Source organism: Somniosus microcephalus, chromosome 6 (genome assembly GCF_052327205.1).
Source record: "Somniosus microcephalus isolate GS21.2 chromosome 6, FLI_Smic_1.0, whole genome shotgun sequence".
NCBI lineage: Eukaryota > Metazoa > Chordata > Chondrichthyes > Squaliformes > Somniosidae > Somniosus > Somniosus microcephalus.
Genome location: NC_140992.1, coordinates 188,299,886 through 188,318,980, shown reverse-complemented (window position 1 = coordinate 188,318,980; position 19,095 = coordinate 188,299,886). Strand labels below are relative to the sequence as shown.

The following is a 19,095-nucleotide window of genomic DNA, read 5'->3' as shown; positions in this document are numbered from 1 at the left end:
CATCATAATGCAGTCAAGCAGAGTCTGCATGGTTTTGTGAAAGGGAAATCATGTTAACAAACTTGCTAGTGTTCCTTCAGGAGGTAATGAATAGGGTGGAGAAAGGTAAACCAGTGGATGTGGTGTATTTAGATTTCCAGAAGGCATTCAATAAGGTGTCACATAAAAGGTTAATGCATAAGATAAGAGCTCACAGAATTGGGGATAATATATTAGCACGGATAGAGAATCGGCTAACTAACAGAAAGCAGGGAGTCAGAATAATGGTGTCATTTTCCGGTTGGCAAACGGTAACTAATGGGGTGCCACAGGGATCAGTGCTGGGGCCTCAACTATTTACAATCTACATTAATGACTTGGATGAAGGGAGCAAGTGTAATGTAGCCAAGTTTGCAGATGATAGAGGTGGGTGGAAAAGCAAGTTGTGCAGAGGACTCAAAGAACCTGCAAAGGGATATAGACAGGCTACATGAGTGGGCAAACATTTGGCAGATGGAGTATAATGTGGGAAAGTGCGAGGTTATACACGTTGGCAGGAAAATTAAAAAAGCAAATTATTATTTAAATGGAGAGAGATTACAAAATGCTACTGTTGAGTGGGACCTGGGGTTCCTTGTGCATGAAACACAAAAAGTTAGCATGCAGGTACAGCAAGTAATCAAAAATGCAAATGGTTGTTGGCCTTTACTTCAAAGAGTTTGGAGTATAAAAGCAGGGAAGTCCTGCTACAGCTGCATACAGTTTTGGTCTCCTTACTTAAGGAAGGATATATTTGCTTTGGAGGCAGTTCAGAGACGATTCACTAGGTTAATTCCAGAGAAGAGAGGTTTGCCTTATGAGGAAAGGTTGAGCTGGCTGGGCCTATACTCATTGGCATTTAGAAGAATGAGAGGTGATCATATTGAAACATATAAGGTACCGAGGGGGCATGACAAGATAGATGCAGAGAGGATGTTTCCCCTCGTGGGGAAATCTAGAACGCGTTGGCACAGCTTTAGAATAAAAGGTTGCCCTATTAAAACTGAGATGAGGAGAAATTTCTTCTCTCAGATGGTGGTAAATCTGTGGAATTCTCTGCCCCAGCGAGCTGTGGAGGCTGGGTCATTAATTACATTTAAGATGGAGATAGACAGATTTTTGCAAGATAAGGGAGTGAAAGGTTATGGGGAGCTGGCAGGGAAATGGCTTTGAGCCTAAGATCAACAATAATGTTATTGAATGGTGGAGCACGCTCGAGGGGCCAAGTGGCCTATTCCTGCTCCTATATTTTTATGTTCTTATGAGGAAGCACACACCGTGTCACTGCATGTCTCATCCATGGGCACCATCTCAGATACTGGCACTCCACATTCTTTAGAGGCTAGCATAGTAGCAGGATCTCTACAGGGTGAGGCACCATGGATGAGCAGGCTGCAGCAAGGCCAGAGCGAAAGGGTGTCTCGTAGTTCAACTCCCCAGAGGACGAATTCTGCTGCACAGGACTCAGATGAGGACCTCGATGGGGAGGCACATGGAGATGATAGGTGCAATGGCAAGGGTGCCTGAGAGCCTCTTGGCAATGATAAAAAATGCAGAGGATTTCAGCTTGCACAATGATCTGCGCACACCATGGAGCCCATCATTTCCAGTCTGCAAAGGATGGTGGATTCCCAGAGTGACCGTGGTGACCCAGGCCTGATGCCATCTGTGCTGCATGATCTGGCAGCTTCCACTGCAGCACAGCCAGAGGTGACGCTACGTGTTCGTGCTGTAATGCAGTCTATGCTTGGTGGCATCCAATGAAATTGCTACCTGTCACTCAGTGGTTGGCACTCTTGACTGTGAGTCAGAAGGTTATGGGTGGGACTTGAGCGTAAAAATCTCGGCTGACACTTCAGTAGAGTACTGAGGTAGTGCTGCACTGTCAGAGGTGTTGTCTTTCAGATGAGACATTTAACCTTGCCCCCCCCCTCTGCTCTCTCAGGTGGGTGTGAAAGTTTGCACTGCACTCTTTTGTAGAGGAGCAGGCCAATTATCCCTGGAGTCCTGGCCAATATTTATCCCTCAATCAACATCACTAAAAAGAGATTATCTGGTCATTATCACGTTGCTGTTTGTGGAACCTTGCTGTGCACAAATTGGCTGCCACATTTCTTACATTACAACAGTGGCTACTCTTCAAAAAGTACTAAATTGGCTGTAAAACACTTTGAGATGTCTGGTGGTCATGAAAGTCGCGATAGAAATGCAAACCTTTGTTTCTTTCTCAGACTGCTATCATTCGATCTCAGCTTGATGCCACGCCAGCTCTGACTGCTGCCAACGTGGCTGGGTCTACCACCATCGACCGGAGCTTCCACGGTGTTTCAGCAGGCCAGCAATCTGCTCCAGAAGATTGCTGAGGTGTTGCCCAGGAGGAGTAGCAGTAGTTCAGTGGAGCAGGAACCTACTGTCCTCTCTCAGGATGACAGCATTCCTGTTCCCACCACTGCCAGTCACCATTGCTCTTGTCGCTGCCTGTCATCCAGCCAGCCGAGACTGCTGCCACCCATGCATGTGCTGAAACCTGACACTTGCGATCTGTCAAGAATTCTCTTGACAGATGATCTGCCTGCCCAGGAAAAGTGCCTCTGCGGGTGGAGTGTTGCGCTTTTTGCACAACTTCTGCCAACTGAATGGCCACAGAATTCTTACGCCTCGTAAAAGCAGGCATAAGGCCTGGTTTTACCAGCTTGAGTGTTTGAAAAAAAGAAAATTAAATTTGATAACTCATTTAAAAATTAAAAATACTCTTCACAATTGTAAGTTTATTTTTATTAGACCCGTAAAAACATTACTTTTTTTTCAATTTTTTTTTTAAATTAAATGGAATTTTAATTAATTTTAAATATGTAATGTTATTTTTAAATTTATTTAATGCTTTAGTGTGTTTTTAAATGTGATACCCATTCATACTTTTGACAATTCTATCCCTACAGACTGGTCAAAACTATGAAGGGGGTTTCCCTTATTTGATTGGTTCACCTGGCCAACATGATCTTGCAAACCACATGTGCCCCTGGGATACGTGGGCCTCTGCGCATTTCCAACATGAGTGGCCCAGGATCGAAAGCCTTGGGATCTATGGAACCAGCGGGTAGATTCGTAGATTTTATTCCGATTGGAGCATCCGCCCGCAGGAAGCCTCCAATCGGAAATTCAATATTTTGTTGTAAATACGTGTTTACTGATTATTGATAAATGTATTCAATCAGTTTCGATTCTTTTGTGTTGTCTCTCATTTCAGGTTTGCGCTGTGATATGGCCTGCAACAGAGATGGAATGCTAGGGATGTGCTGAACAATGGGGATTTGTTGTTAAATTAATTCACAGTCTGATATGGTGGTCATGAACCACCCATCCAGAAGGCTGATTGATTGGTTGCCTCCTCCCTCTCTCCTGTTACTCCTTCTCCTGGGCTTCCTCTTCCTCCTCATCCTGATCTTCCTCCTCCTCTTCCTCTTCCTCCTCCTGAGGTGGTCTCGCAATCCCTGGTGGCAAAGGCTGGGCCCTCGTGATGGAACACCCGCTCAGCCGAGTTTACTGTAGGATTCCTGCCGAGTGGTCATGACTGTGGAATTGTTGCTTGAGCCCTCCGATGGTCTGCTCGATTATGTTCCTGGTGGCAGCATAGGTCTTATTATGTGAGTGCTGAGTAGGAGTGTTGGGGTTGTAGAGAGGGATTATGAGCCCAGTGGAGAGCGGTTAGCCCTTGTCTCCAACCAGCCAGCCATGAGCTTGATGTGGTGGCAGTAACAATGCTGGTGCAGCATGAAGTCATTGTGGCTGCTGCCAACATAACAGGCATTGACAGAGTGGTGAACCTGTGGAATTCTCTACCACAGAATGCAGTTGAGGCCAATTCATTAAATATATTCAAGGAGTTAGATATATTTCTTAAGGCTAAAGGGATCAAGGGATATGGGGAGAAGGCAGGGACAGGGTACTGAATTTGGCTGATCAGCCATGATCTCATTGAATGGGGCCGAATGGCCTACTCCTGCTCCTATCTTCTATGTTTCTATGTAAGAGAGGGGGCGGTACTGGACCTAATTCTAGGGGATGTAGCCGGGCAAGTGGTAGAAGTGTCAGTAGGAGAGCATTTTGTTGACAGTGACCATAATTCGGTGAGATTTAAGGTAATCATGTAAAAGGGCAAAGATGGCCCGGAAATAAAGATTCTAAATTGTGGATGGCCGATTTTAATATGATAATGCAGGATCTGGCCAAAGTGGACTGGGATCAGCTACTTGTAGGACAATTCACATCAGAGTAGTGGGAGTCAATCAGAAAGGAAATAGAGAGAGTACAGTGCCAACATGTTCCCGTAAAGGTCAAGGATGGGACCAACAAGTCCAGGGAACCCTGGATGTCAAGGGATATAGAAGAACGGATTAGGAAAAAAAGGGAGGCTTTTGGCAGATACAAAGTACTAAAAACAGTGGAAGGCCTTGAGGAGTATAGAAATTGCAGGGGGATATTTAAAAAAGAAATTAGGAGAGCGAAGAGGGGGCATGAAAAGACACTGGTGGGCAAAATAAAGGAAAATCCCAAGATCTTTTATAAATATATTAAGGGCAAGAGGATAACCAGGGAAAGAGTAGGACCCATTAGGAACCAAAGTGGCAATCTGTGTGTAGATGTGGAAGATGTAGGTGAGGATTTAAATGAATACTTTGCATCTGTGTTCACTATGGAGAAGGACTATGTAAGCATAGAAATCAGGCAGGAGGTTTGTGATATACTTGAACAAATTAGTATTGCGAGGGAGGAGTTACTCGCGGTTTTAGTGGGCTTAAAAGTGGATGAATCCCAAGGCCCAGATGAGATGTATCCCAGGCTGCACTGTGAGGCAAGGGAGGAGATTGCAGGGGCTCTGACACAAATTTTCAGAATATCTCTGGCCACAGGGCAGGTGCCAGAGGCCTAGAGGACAGCTAATGTAGTATCATTATTCAAGAAAGGTAATAGGGATAAACCAGGGAATTAGAGGCCAGTGAACCTAACATCAGTGGTAGGGAAATTATTGGCGAAAATTCTGAGGGACAGAATTAGTCTCCACTTGAAGAGGCAAGGATTAATCAAGGATAGTCAGCATGGCTTTGTGAGGGGGAGATCATGTCTAAACAATTTGATAGACTTTTTCGAGGGGGTGACTAGGTGTGTAGATGAGGGTAGTGCAGTTGATGCAGTCTACATGGACTTCAGTAAGGCTTTTGACAAAGTCCCGCAAGGGAGACTGGTCAAGAAGGTAAGAGCCCAATTAATCCAGGGCAATTTGGCACATTGGATCCAAAATTGACTTACTGGCAGGAGGCAGAGGGTTATGGTCGAAGGTTGTTTTTGTGACTGGAAGCCTGTGTCCACAGGGATCGCTGCTGGGTCCCTTGCTGTTTGTAGTGTACATTGATGATTTAGATATGAATATAGGAGGTATGATCAGTAAGTTCGCAGATGACACGGAAATTGGTGGAGTGATAAATAGCGAGGAGAGTAGCCTCAGGCTACAGGACGATATACATGGTTTGCTCAGATGGGCAGAACAATAGCAAATGGAATTTAACCCTGAAAAGTGTGAGGTAATGCATTTTGGGAGGACAAACCAGGCAAGGGAATACACAATGAATGGTAGGACCCTAGGAAGGACAGAGGATCAGAGGGACTTTGATGTGCATGTACGTAGACCCCTGAAGGCAGCAGGACAGGTAGATAAGGTGGTTAAAAAGCCATATGGGATACTTGCCTTCATTAGCTGAGGCTTCGAATATAAGAGCAGGGAAGCTTTGATGGAGCTGTACAAAACGCTAGTTAGGCCACAGCCGGAATACTGTGTGCAGTTCTGGTCGCCAAACTATAGAAAGGATGTGATTGCATTGGAGAGGGTGCAGAGGAGATTCACCAGGATGTTACCTGGGCTGGAGCGCTTCAGCTATGAAGAGAGACTGGACAGGCTGGGGTTGTTTTCCCTAGAGCAGCGAAGGCTGAGGGGGGACCTGATTGAGGTGTACAAAATTATGAGGGGCATAGATAGGATCGATAGAAAGGAACTTTTCCCCTTAGTAGAGTGGTCAATAACCAGGGGGCATAGTTTCAAGGTAAGGGGCAGGAGGTTTAGCGGGGATTTGAGGAAAAACGTTTTCACCCAAAGGGTGGTTGGAATCTGGAACTCACTGCCTGAAATGGTGGTAGAGGCAGTAGCCCTCACAACATTCAAGAAGCATTTAGATGAGCACTTGAAATGCCATAGCATACAAGGCGATGGACCAAGAGCTGGAAAATGGGCTTAGAATAGACAAGGCTTGATGGCCGTCATGGACACAGTGGGCCGACGGGCCTCTTTTTTTTGCTGTATAACTCTATCACTCTATGACTCTATTGAGGATTCACTTAATTGGAGCTAGGGGAAGTGCTCTCGGAATACCCTCAGACAGATAGGCATTCTGTTTTGAGGTTTGATGGCCCTCCTTTTCCCTCTGGCCACATGTTGCAGACTTTCTCGCTGCCTCTGCTCCCTCCACCATAGATCCTGGTGGGTGAGTTCGACTGCGATTACAGCCGCATTAATGTAACCAATTGGAGCAGTTTTATTTTTTTAACATTCAATGTACCTACTTTTTATTTGCCACAACACTCCTTATACTAAATAACCTTGAAATCACAGAATAATGCTGTTGCACTGTGTGAAACTGACAAGAAAACACTGAAACTCCACTAACCTACAGCTGGGACTCATTACTGATGGTTGCTTTAAATAACATCCCTGGAGCCAGCTTCCTGGTGCTTCACACCAGCTCTCCCCAGCGCTGCATCCTCCAGGTGCTAAGGTAGGTGGCAACAATCAATTTTGCAGATTGGAAAGTCAGTGAGCATTGAACACTCACTGACGTCACAATCCACCTAGCATTGAGGTTTCCGGCAAACTTTTAGCAGCAGTGCTGCAGGGGAGGGGGGTGGTTTTGCGTGTGGCACTGGAATTTGCCACGTGCCAGTAAAAGTGCTCTAGCATCCCATTAGCGCCATCTGCTGCCGTTAACGGAAGGCGCTAATGTACTGAATTTCCCCCTTTAATCTCTGAAGTGGTACATCCGCCTCAAAGACGCAGCCTCAACCGACTTTGAGTACCCAAAGCCTGGGGCATAAATTTAAAACTCTCATTTACATGATGCATAATAACAACACAAACATGTTAATTTGGTGCAGGGTTGTTTGTGGCCGTTCACTGTTGTGCCATTGGCTCCAGGAAATCTTTGTGGCCAACCTCTTAAAATTTCCTTGCAGGGCTCCAAGCTGGGTCTCCAACTGCAGTGGGAAACTTGTCCTGGAGGGGTGGGCAGAAATTGGTTGCTGGTCTGGAACTGTGGCTAATTGAAACATTACATCAACAATCTCAGAAGAAAGGCTGTCAGTGTTTGAAAGTAAAACACCCAAAGATGGGAATTTTGGTTATGCTTCATTTTCCAGATTTTTGCCGTGGTGAAATGACCAGTCTTTGGGCGCATCTGTCAGGAAAATAGGGACATTACCAATTACACAGGGCCTCATCCCCATTACTTTGCGCCGGGATCTAGTGACAGCAGTAGCAGCAGCCCGACCTGTTGATGGAATTATGAGGGAGAGGGAGCTCCAGGTCTCCCTCACATTTCCAAAATGAAGAATTTTCAATATCTAGATGCAGGGATGCCGCATGAAAATGGTGTTAGATTTGTGCCATGTCTGCCGGCTCTCCTCCGACTAGATGGCCGGAAAAGACGTAGCATCAAAACAAACATAACGCTAAAAGTGAAGTTGTAAACTTTTTCGAAGTTACTAAACCATTCTCCGAGCTTGGGAGCCTGCTGCCTGCTGCTTTCAGAACCCTACGGCCCGGGGCCTCACTCAAATTTCCTCCCTTGATAACCGGTCACTAGACCCTGCCACGCAGTTGGCATACACTGGGAGTGTCCCCTGACCATGGTATTGTACCTAACAAAAAAGAACGCTACTGCTGGACCTGAACAGACTGATTGCACTTAGTGCCTAGAGAATGGATTTCGGTACGAACTCTGCGCCAACTTTCACTTGGGGGTATTACATGCTGACAGGTTTCGATGTCCCAGTCTGATTTAAATCAACTGGAAAAGTGGAGAAACGAGTTACCCTAGTCTGAAATAGATTTGAAATGTTCTCAGCTCAACACACAATTATCACATTACACTTAAAATATCAATCGGATGAATGTTACAAACTTACAGCCTTGTCACAATTGATTGCTTCATCATTTGTCACTCTGCCTAGTAAAATACAAAATTCAAAAATTCATTGTGAACGATGCACGATATGATTCAGCGAGTATGGCGAATGGCAATTTACAGTGAGGGCAAAGTCGAAAAAAATCATAACATCCCGCAACCTGGATTTTCGCCGTGGGATGCTAGTTGACCAATACGGATGCGAAATTGCTTTCAACAAAAAATAAAGGGCTAGATTTTCAGTATAGACAGTTTTGGGGTGCTAACCTTAGCGCCCGCCCGAAGTAGCGCCCCGTTGCCGGAAATTCAGTGGCTTCACCCTAAGAGAGTGGTGGAGCGCTAAAAGAGGCGTTCCACTCCTACCTTTAGGCGCTAAGCCGGCGGTCCAGAGGGATAGCGCCCAGGCGGGGCGCAGCGCGGGTGCGGTCATTTTTGCACTGACAGCAGACCCTGTGGTGCCGACCAGCTGTTAAAGGGGGAAGGGACGAATTGGTCTGCTGCCACGCCCTGCACACTGCAGCCTTGCAAAGAGGCCTCAACACTGCTGCTCAGCCCCAGGGAGTCATGGCAACGCCAGAGAAGGCCCGTCAGCGTGCCCTGCGCTTCTCAGAGGGTGATCTGGACATAATGGTCACAGCTCTGGAGGTGAGGTGCAAGATCTTGTTTCCAGAGAGTGGGAGGAATCCAACCCATCATGACTACACCAAAGCCTGGAAGCAGATCGCCCAGAGGGTGACGTTCACCGGCGATGCCCCCAGGACCCACAAACAATGTCGTAAAAAATACAATGATCTGACCAGGATTGTGAAGGTGAGTAGCCTTTCCAGTCTCCTCCTCATTCTTGCATGTACACCTGACATGATGGGCAAAGGGAGCTGAAAGTCCTATTGGCCAGCCCTCAGCCAGCAGCATTGGGACAGTCATGAGCATCAAATGGCCATTCGGCACTCTACACTTTGGCCAAGCTATTCCACCATGGGAGGCAGTGCACACTACATCAGGGCTTCAGTCTGTCCAAGCTATTCCACCATGGGAGGCAGTGCACACTACATCAGGGCTTCACTCTGTCCAAGCTATTCCACCACAGGAGGAAGTGCACTCTACATCAGGGCTTCACTCTGTCCAAGCTATTCCACCATGGGAGGCAGTGCACTCTACATCAGGGCTTCACTCTGTCCAAGCTATTCCACCATGGGAGGCAGTGCACTCTACATCAGGGCTTCACTCTGTCCAAGCTATTCCACCATGGGAGGCAGTGCACTCTACATCAGGGCTTCACTCTGTCCAAGCTATTCCACCATGGGAGGCAGTGCACACTACATCAGGGCTTCACTGCGCACTTACAGCCCGTCCTTTCTCTTGCAGGCTAAAGTAGCGTTTCATCGCCAGGCCCGTGCCAGGGGTGGCCGCGCCAAGCTGCAGAAGCTCACTCGGCTGGAGGAGCGCGTGTGTGTGCTCATGGGAGCCCGTGTGATTGTCCCCACAGCGTGCGGTGTATCCGACCCTCCACTGCCCGGCAATGGTAAGGATCTCGCCTTTTGGCCCTCTCACGTCGCACTGGCCCATCCGAGCTACCTCCTTTGCCACTGTCCCACCAATGCGCTGAATGCCACCAGTCCTAACTTCCTCGCTGACGCCGTCTCCTCACTCTGAAGCTACTCTTGTGCATTCCTGCTTTCAGCTGGTGACGACCAGGACCCTGAAGCTGCCAGTGACAGCACCTCCGACCAGGAGGAGGAGGAGGAGCAAGCCGGACCATCGGGGGAACAGTCACATCCTGCAGGAGAGGAGGAAATGCTTGACACCTCCTCACTGGACGAGTGCCTGGAGGAACTGTCGCAGGGCAATGCAGCTTCTGGGACCAGTGGCGTCCAGCCACCCAGCAGCCGTGCGCGTGGCCCACGGCCTTCCCCCCAAAGGGGGGAAGGATCAGAGGGGAGTGCTGCTGCTCGGCACACTCGCCGCCACCAACGCGGCAAGGGTCCCCTAGTTCGGCCCCCTCCTCCCCAGCGGGAGAGTCGCGACTCCAGTCCGGACACCTTCACTTCGGAGGAGGTGCGGAAGCTGGATAAGATGGCCGAGGACTCGGACCGGCGCCACACGGAGCTCATGAGCATGGTGGGGCGCATGCCTGAGGCCATCGAGTCACTGGCGACCAGTGTGCGCGAGTTCGGGGCAGCAACTGCCGCAAGTGGCCGCATGCTGACTGATGCCGTCAAGACCCTGGCGGCTGTGATGCGTGCACACACCAGGACCACAGGGGCACTCACTGCTGCCACACGCGCTGTCTCAGGCAGGCATCGCCAGGGCAGCCGCCACGCTGGACCATCCCAGCAAGCCGCCCCTCAGCTGATTGCTGCGGATCCTGCAGTGCGGGCCCGGCCGAGTGCCACCGTGCCACAGCACCAGCCAGCGCATCCCAGATGCCAGCTGGCCCACATTGCGCCATCCGTCGCCGCCATTCCCCCACTGGGGCGTCAAGGGCAAGCGGCTGCAGCTGATGGTGGCCAGGCTCAGGTGCGCCACTCAGCAGACGGCCCCTCGAGGCCCAAACGCCGTGTAGGCCGCCCCCCAGCGGCATCTGGCGGAAGGGCATCTGAGCCTCAGGCACCTTCCCCCAGCCTCGCAGCAGCCACTGGGCAGAGCTTGCGAAGGAGCAGCAGGCCGGGCAGGGGAGGCAAAAGGCTGGCCAAGGTCTCGCCCTCGCGGGCCACTCAGTAGAGGGTGTGGGCAGCTTTCCTTTAATATGGCGGTGGCCATCTTTATTTTGCCCATGGTTGTGTTGTTGGAGGGCTTATTTTTTGCGTTAGGCCGACGTTGAGGCCCGGTTTGAAGAAAGGTGGAGTGACTCCTCCCCAGTTTGTGGGAGTGAGTCGTTTGTTGGGCTTTTTGTGGGGCCCGTTTATTGTTTTTGGGGATTCATGTGGGAAGGGCTTTTCATTTTTGTGCAATAAAAAATTATCTTTATTCATGCAGTCTCCATGGTTGTTCTTCTTAGTGTTTGTTGGCTTCGCCGGCTGAGGGCTTGCGGAGCGGCTGCATTCATCTTCCCTCATGGCCCCTGGCCATTCCCTGACAGGGGGCTTAGAAGTACCGTGTAATAAGGTGGCGTCGTGCAGCCCTTGGCCCTGGTCGCTCCCTCCTGGGAACGTACTCCTGCTCCTCCTCCTCCTCATGCTACTCCTGCTCCACCTCCTGAGGTGCAGGTCCAACGTCAGGTGGCAGTGCCTGAGTCCTGCGGATAGCCAGGTTGTGTAGCATGCAGCAAACCACCACAAATTGGGAGACCCGGTCCGGCGAATACTGGAGAGCTCCTCCGGAGCGATCAAGGCAGCGGAACCGCTGCTTGAGGACCCCAATAGTTAGCTCGATGATGTTGCAGGTGGTTTGATGGCTCTCGTTGTAGGCCTCTTCAGCAGCGGTCCTGGGCACGCGGAGCGGGGTCATGAGCCAGGTGCACAAAGGATAGCCTTTGTCCCCGATGAGCCATCCTCTTGGGGGAGGCTGTGCCTGGAACATGTCATGCACAGTACTCTGCCGCAGGATAAAGGCATCGTGGCTGCTGCCTGGGAAGCTGGCATTGACTGCCATGATGCGCTGCTTGTGGTCACATACCAGCTGCACATTCAGAGAATGGTAGCCCTTCCTGCTGTGATACTGCTCGCCATGCTCCAGAGGGGCCCGCAAAGCCACATGCGTACAGTCAATGGCGCCCTGCACCAAGGGGAATTCCCCGAGTCTGGCAAATCCCAATGCGCGCTGATGCTGGCTCTCAAGGGCCATGGGGAAGGAGATGAATTGGCTTCTCCTTCTGAACAGTGCTTCGGTCACCTGGCGGATGCAGTGATGCGCGCCATACTGGGAGATGTTTGCTATGTCCCCAGCAGCGTATTGGAAGGAGCCGGTGGCATAGAAGTTCAATGCCACCGTCACCTTCACTTCCACCGACAGAGACGTCCTGCACCTGAGCTTTGGCTGCAGATCTCGGCGAAGCAGGTGGCAGATCTTTGCAATCACCTCCTTTCGGAATCGGAGCCTTTTAACACATCGCGCGGCACTCATGTTTAGGTAGGAGCGCTGCTGGCGGTATAGCCTGACTGGGTAAGGCCTACGTGGCCGACGCCTGTAGCCCCCTCTGCCTCTAGCCAGGGCTGCCCCTCTCACAATGCGTCTGCGAGCCCTACGGACATGGCGCTGCAGCTCCGCGTTGGCACCCCATGCAGGCCCCATCAAATCCTGGCAAACAGTCTAATTTCCAAATGGCCACTTGCAGCGCTATGGCCTGAGTCCAAAAATACCTGGCTCTTGCTGCTTGAAACCAGTTAGCTATCCTCCTTGTTGTGTCTCCAGAAATGCATTGCACAAGACTGTTTTCTGAAAAAAGGCTGGCCTTTATACTGGAGAGGACGTTCCCTTTAATTAGCGCCCCCCGGGGCCCGCGCTGGTTGTGTTGCGTTCCTTTTTCCAAACGCTCCGGCCGCCCGCCGCACAATGGGGCGGTCCGACTGAAGTTTGGAATCGGGGCGGCCAAAGGGCATTGCACGAGGATGTGACGTCATTTTCTGCGCGCACATCCGGGCGGGCGCTAAACTTTGCGCCGGCGCTAACGGGCAACTTAATTTGGGGCGGGGCACAAACTGCGCTGCGCCCGGGCGCTACACGCATAGCGCCCGGAAATCACTTCTCTTAAGGCGCTAACTGCTGGCGCAAGCGACTGAAAATCTAGCCCAAACAGTCTGACACTTCTGCCTAAATAGGGAGAAGAATTTCAGATATGTTCATCCCCTAGTATATTTAAACATGTGGAGATCAGAGTGACGATTTTCGGATCGGGGTGGGGTGGTAGCGCAGCGGGACTATAATCCATCTTCATGTTCATACCATTCTAAGATAAATGCTGCAATTCAGGACCACAGACCGATTTCAAAATTCAACAACCAAACTGAGCTTTATTCCCGCGCCAACAAAACTTCTGACCAGTAAATTATAACGTGGAACAATCCTCTCTCCATGCTGACTAGCCCTTTCTGTTCGTTGTAATTTGTATTTAAATTAAACAATCTGGTGATAACTTACCGTTGCAGTTACTGAATCTGAACGACATTCCAATGATAACCAACAGCACCAGAAACGTCAATGCAAAGCCAGCACATCCAAAGATCCGTAAATAAGGCGAGGGCGAAGCACTGTCACTACCTGCGAGATTAAAATAACATTCACATATGGAGCTGTGCATTGTTGAGGATGCCGCCGGCAGTCAGAGCCCTAAATGGAATCTGATATTTGAACAATTGTTTACAGCAGTTGAGCATGGGTAATCAAATTGTTAACTGATGGAAGTTGTTTTATCGCTATTTAAAACTAAACGAAACGGGTGGGAGACATTATCGCCCGGCGGGAAACGGGTTAATAGAACAGAAAATCGCGCGAGGATTGCAAAACCGGCTGCTGATTCACGATCGGCCATTTTGCGCTATCGCTGAACAATTTCATCCCCTATTTATTTTATGGCTCTGGAAGGCTGATCGAACTTTAGTTTCTGTATCTGTTTTTCACTCTGCGGGACAAGAATATTTTCCATTGATAAGAATAAAACTTAATTTTTAGTTTTAAGTAGTTAATTAATTCAATTACCAATTGCCCTCGTCACTATGTGGGAACTGTTTTCCGGGTTGCAATATTTACTGAATTGAAGGGGTGCACGTGCATTGGGAGAACTTTCAACTTCAGCAGGCGTATAAAAACAAATGGAAAGGAAAATTTGGAGGTGTGTATAACGTGGACGATCCTTTCCCGCCAGTTTTACGCCCCACCGAAGTTGACACTTCCGCCCCATTGCAACCATTCCGGAGAATGTTGTAGTTCAAAAACTGGAAAACTAAGTGCTCTGGAAATCAACATTACATTGTAATATTTTTAATATTGATGGGATTTTACAAAAATATCATGTGGTGGATAATTTCCACTGTTCGCTATTTGTAACTAAATTTCTTACACGTTTCCCTTTCAACAATCAAATAAGGAAATCTTCCCCTGTGTGGCAATAAACCACTCACAGATTACTCTCAGACGTTTGTTTTGTAAGCAAAGTGACATCTTACCTGAGTTAGAATTTGGAACCGAGTAAATTGCCATGGCTGGAAACTGGAGGGTCACGTGAGAAACCAGACAGATGTAAACAGTCCCTCCCTGGACAGGCTCTGCCTCTTCAAAATAGCTGGAAGCTTCATATATCCAGCCTCTGCTGAGCTGTTTAGTAGTATGTATTCCGGTTTCAATGCGTCGATTATTTTTGTACCAAGTGACAGCCAGTCCCTCTGGGTAAAATGAAGCCATTTCACACACGCGAGCCAAAGAACCGAATACATTAATTTCAGATGGGTTGGAAAACATCCTCAGGGGAGTTGGAGGAGCTGGTGACAGGTCGAAGAAGAAAGTTAAATATCTGGTCTATTCTGGAATTTCTGAAATCGAATAGCTACGACTTCAGATCGGCTACAACAGTGTCAGAGAACTATAAATCCTTTGTTTATGGTCTAGCGAAAACATTAAATTTTAATTACTGTAGATTATAGAATCATAGAAGGAGACTACTCAGCCCATCGTGCTTGAGCCGTCTCTTTGGAAGTGCTGTCCAATTAATACCACTCCCCTGCTCTGTCCGCATAACCCTGCAAATGTTCCCCTTCAAGTATTTAACCAATACCCTTTTGAAGGTTGCTATTGAATTTGTTTCGTCCACCCTTTCAGGCAGTGCATTCCAGATCATAACAACTCGCTTCGTATTTTCCCCTCATGTTGCTTCTGGTTCGTTTGCCCATTATGTTCACAATTTATACAGCTCCCTCTATAAAACCTCTTATCCTAACTTTCCAGTGTTACCTCGTTATTGAGAACAATTTCAACGCGTTGGTGAAGCAGTTCCCTGGTCTCTGTAGCGAATAGAAGATGCGTTTGTGAAGGCCTTCTATGCCTACTATTCCCGACCCAATGAAACCTTCAGAATGCACTCACTCATTGTCACTACCTACAGTGAGCAGAGGAAGCGCAGCCACACACCCATCGCCCGTCTTGTTATTGAGGTAACCCGCGAAATAAACAGTGGCGGCATAGCATCTTAGACGGATATTTTCACAATTAACTCCGACCACGAAATGAATCCTATTTCCAGCCACGAGGTTTTTTATTCGTATTACTTGTATGGTTTACAATAAACGTACAGCATCACAATCGGAGATATTAACTGAAGGCGAACCTTCCACTGTTCGGGTTACTTCGGCGTGAGAGATACATTTATACCTGGAAAGTAAGAACTGTGGTGAATGGAGTTTGCACAACACTGGGACACATTTAAAACATTCTTTATCGATGACATATTCATTTTTGAAGGGATTTGAGGAGATAAAAATTCTTTGGTTCGTCGACCAGAGGCTGAGAGAAGCTTTTGACTGAAGATTAGGAAATACAGCCAGCCTTCCGAGACTCTGATCTCTCAGTCCTAGAGAACACAATGTCAGCCGTGGCTCAGTGGTAGCACTTTTGCCTCCTAGTAAGAACTTCCTGAGTTCTAAGCTCTACTCCAGAGAGTTCAGTACATAATCAAGGCTGACCCTTCAGTGCATTATGATGGGAGTGCTGCAGTGTCGAAGGGATTTTTGGATAAGATATTAAACTTCGGCCCCTCTGCCTTCTCAGGTGAACATAAAATATCCCACGGCACTATTCGAAGATATGCATGGAAATTGTTCCGGTGTCCTGGCCAATATTTATCCCTCAAGTACCATAATTAATTATCTAGTCATTATCCCTTTGTCGGACATTTCTGTGTGCACATTGGCTGCCACCTTTTCCTACATTAAAACAGTGACTCCATTTCAAAAGCATTTCAGCTATATTGTAAAACGCTTTGGGACACCAAATGCGCTACATAAGTACAAGTTTTTTCTTGTTTATCGCAGCAAGAGCGGGGACACAACATTCAAAAATAATCACGGATTAACTTCCGTGTACATGTTATAATTGAAATTAGAATTTATACTCGATAACAACACGCTTAGTGTGATATATTAGATGGTCATCTAACTGCAGTTTTAAACTGTTCAGGATATATTCACATAAGGCTACTCAAAACGTTATTTATACTGAAAACCTTTCAAGTTATCACAATTTGTATTCGCACCTTTATGGCATGACAACGCTTCCTGCGCAAGCTAACAAGCATGAAATAACAGAACTAATTATTAATAAAACGATCACGATGGTTTAAAAAACAACACACAAATCTACGCGTGTTGTATTTTATAACTAGAATCTCTATAATTGAAGCATTTGATTTCTAATGTAAATTTTAAAGCAACACGAGAGATAGTGGGAAATGCCATACTTCATTATTTATTTTGAATAACTGTGGGACTATACCGCCGATCCGCTCTTTATAATGTTCTTACCACTGACGACAAGCTTTGATCCGCTTGCATTTGCTTTCCTGTTTCCCTAATGTATCACTCCGCAGTGATAAACTCCAGAGTCCTGGAAACTGATATTCCGGAGCTGGAAGGAGGCTCTTCCTTTCTTAGTAAGAAATCGTTTGCTGGTGTCTGGGCCTGGTTTTATCAATTCATTTTCGCCAAGTTTCCACCAATAAATATTCACAACTGAATCGACTTGCAAAATAGGAAATGTGCAATTGAAGACAATGTTTATACCAGCGATCGAGTTGGTATTTTCAGGGGCTTGGGTTACTTTAAACAGAGTATCGGCAGCAACTATTAAAAAATGAACATTTATTTCAGTTATAAAAAACACGGAGAGAGATTCAGCGAGAGAGAGGGAGAGAGAGAAACATAAAGACAAAGAGCGAACTAAAGAAAATACCTCTGAAAATAATCCCCATGAACTGTATGCTCCGAAGTACAGCTCTCATAGACATTTCAGTGATTGATGCTGGCCGTTCGAAGACAACAAACACGAAGCTCTAATAGTTTGGGGAAATAACTCTGTGCATAACCTGATGTGAATTATGAGACAGTGACGTGTGAGACTACACGCCTGTCACCGTGGTGCCAACAGCAGTGAAATGAAGGTTTGTGCTTCATGTAGATTAGAGCTCCATCACACCACCCAAAGTTATTTCAAGTCAACCTCAGACCCGTGTATCTTTTGAAAAATATCTTTAAGTTTTATAATAAGTTCTACTTGAGAAAATAATTCATCAGAGCAATTGAGCTGGCCAATGTAATTTGATGTGTTTTATGAGCCTCTGCAGTGGTGATAGAAAGGGCCGTAATGTTCCAAACACAATGCCACATACATGCAGCATTTCAGCTTCATTTAAATTTAGAAACCAAGTTGTACGGGCATGGTCACCCTTGAGGTTGAAAATTGTAAGATGTAAAACAAGTTAAATCAGGAGGCAGTGATTAGTAATGGCACTCAGAGCTTTTGAAATCCTGACGATAATCGAAGGAAGCAAAGACTGTGGAAGGTATGGAGGTCTTCAGAAGGAAGAATTCTTGAATTCAATTGTTTCAGAGAGCAGAAATGAGGAAGGGCCTGCTGGAAGACATGTTTGCAGTTCAGGAGAAAAAGATGGGAACATTTGGAACAGCGCTGACAGTAATACGATAGCAATGGTGGGAGGGACTGAGAGGCTGGCGATGAAAATGAGAAGAATTGTTAGATGAGAAGGCTTTTCTGTTGTTCTGTCCACGAGTGTCAGAGATATCAGAATCTCTCTCGATATAGGGGCATGTTGAATTTTTGGCGACATTGAATTTACAGACGGTCCGGAGCTGTTGAGGAGAAAATAGCTGCTTGGCACGAATGTGAGCTTGGAGATCATGAACACTGTTAATTATCACGTACGAAAAACCTTGCCACCAACTTCCTTTCCTGAAATCATTCTATAAAAAAGTATTGTCAGAATGTGCACACGGAATAATCAGCTGTTGGTTAATAACATTCATGTCTGTACAACTCTAGGAAGCCCTAGTCTTGAATTGTGTCTTGAGATAGCGATATCCCGGTTGCAAGACGCGCCCTGCTGTAGACTTCATTACGTTATGCATTTATTAAAACAATTATACCCATGCAGGACTCATATATCTTACAGTTCTCAGCTCCAGATGTTTACTTCAAATAAACGAAAATATAGTGGTAAGTGAAATTTCAGGCGGGCTGTCTAAAAGTCACGCTGTTAACGGCCGTGTTCCAAACGCTTTGTAAACTGAATCTATTGTCCGACTACCGGGATGCAAGCCAATTTAGGACTGATATAAGGAAGTTCTTATTGGGCAACGCATCCCAGCTCTTTGACCTTCTGCAACGAGCAGGTTGAGAGCAGCAACGTCATGGGAACATAATCAACTCCACGTTATTCTCCAAGTCACATACCATCCTGACCTGGATATACGTCGCCGTTCCTTCATCATCTTTGGGTCCATATCCTGGAAGACTCTACCAAACTATGCGTAAGGACTGCAGCAGTTCCAGAAAAGGCCCACCACCACTTTCTTTAGGGCAACTAGGAATGGGTAATAAATACAGCCTTGCAGATGTCACCCCCATTCCGAGAACAGAAATGGAAAAGCTTTTCTTCACACAGAGACTGATCGATAATGGAAGTGGTCTTGGGTACTCATGTGAGGGCCACCATCTGAAGTCATTTAAGAGACAATTAAATGCTGTTTATGGGGAAATGTAGGTTTCTAGATGGCTGAGCTAGGATGGACCAAGTGGTCTTTCAGATGGAGCTAAATGTTCAATAGGTTTAGATTTATCTGCACCCTAACTTCACCCTTGCTGCACAACTGAAGCCATAAGTAAGAATTAAAGATGATATATATTTTAT

General features: G+C 47.1%; 1 pseudogene; it reads right to left on the bottom strand.

Annotated features, from left to right (window-relative positions):
* Positions 1-7,461: 7,461 nt before the first annotated feature.
* LOC147116252 (tapasin-related protein-like) lies at positions 7,462-17,175 on the bottom strand (annotated as a pseudogene).
* Positions 17,176-19,095: the final 1,920 nt, after the last annotated feature.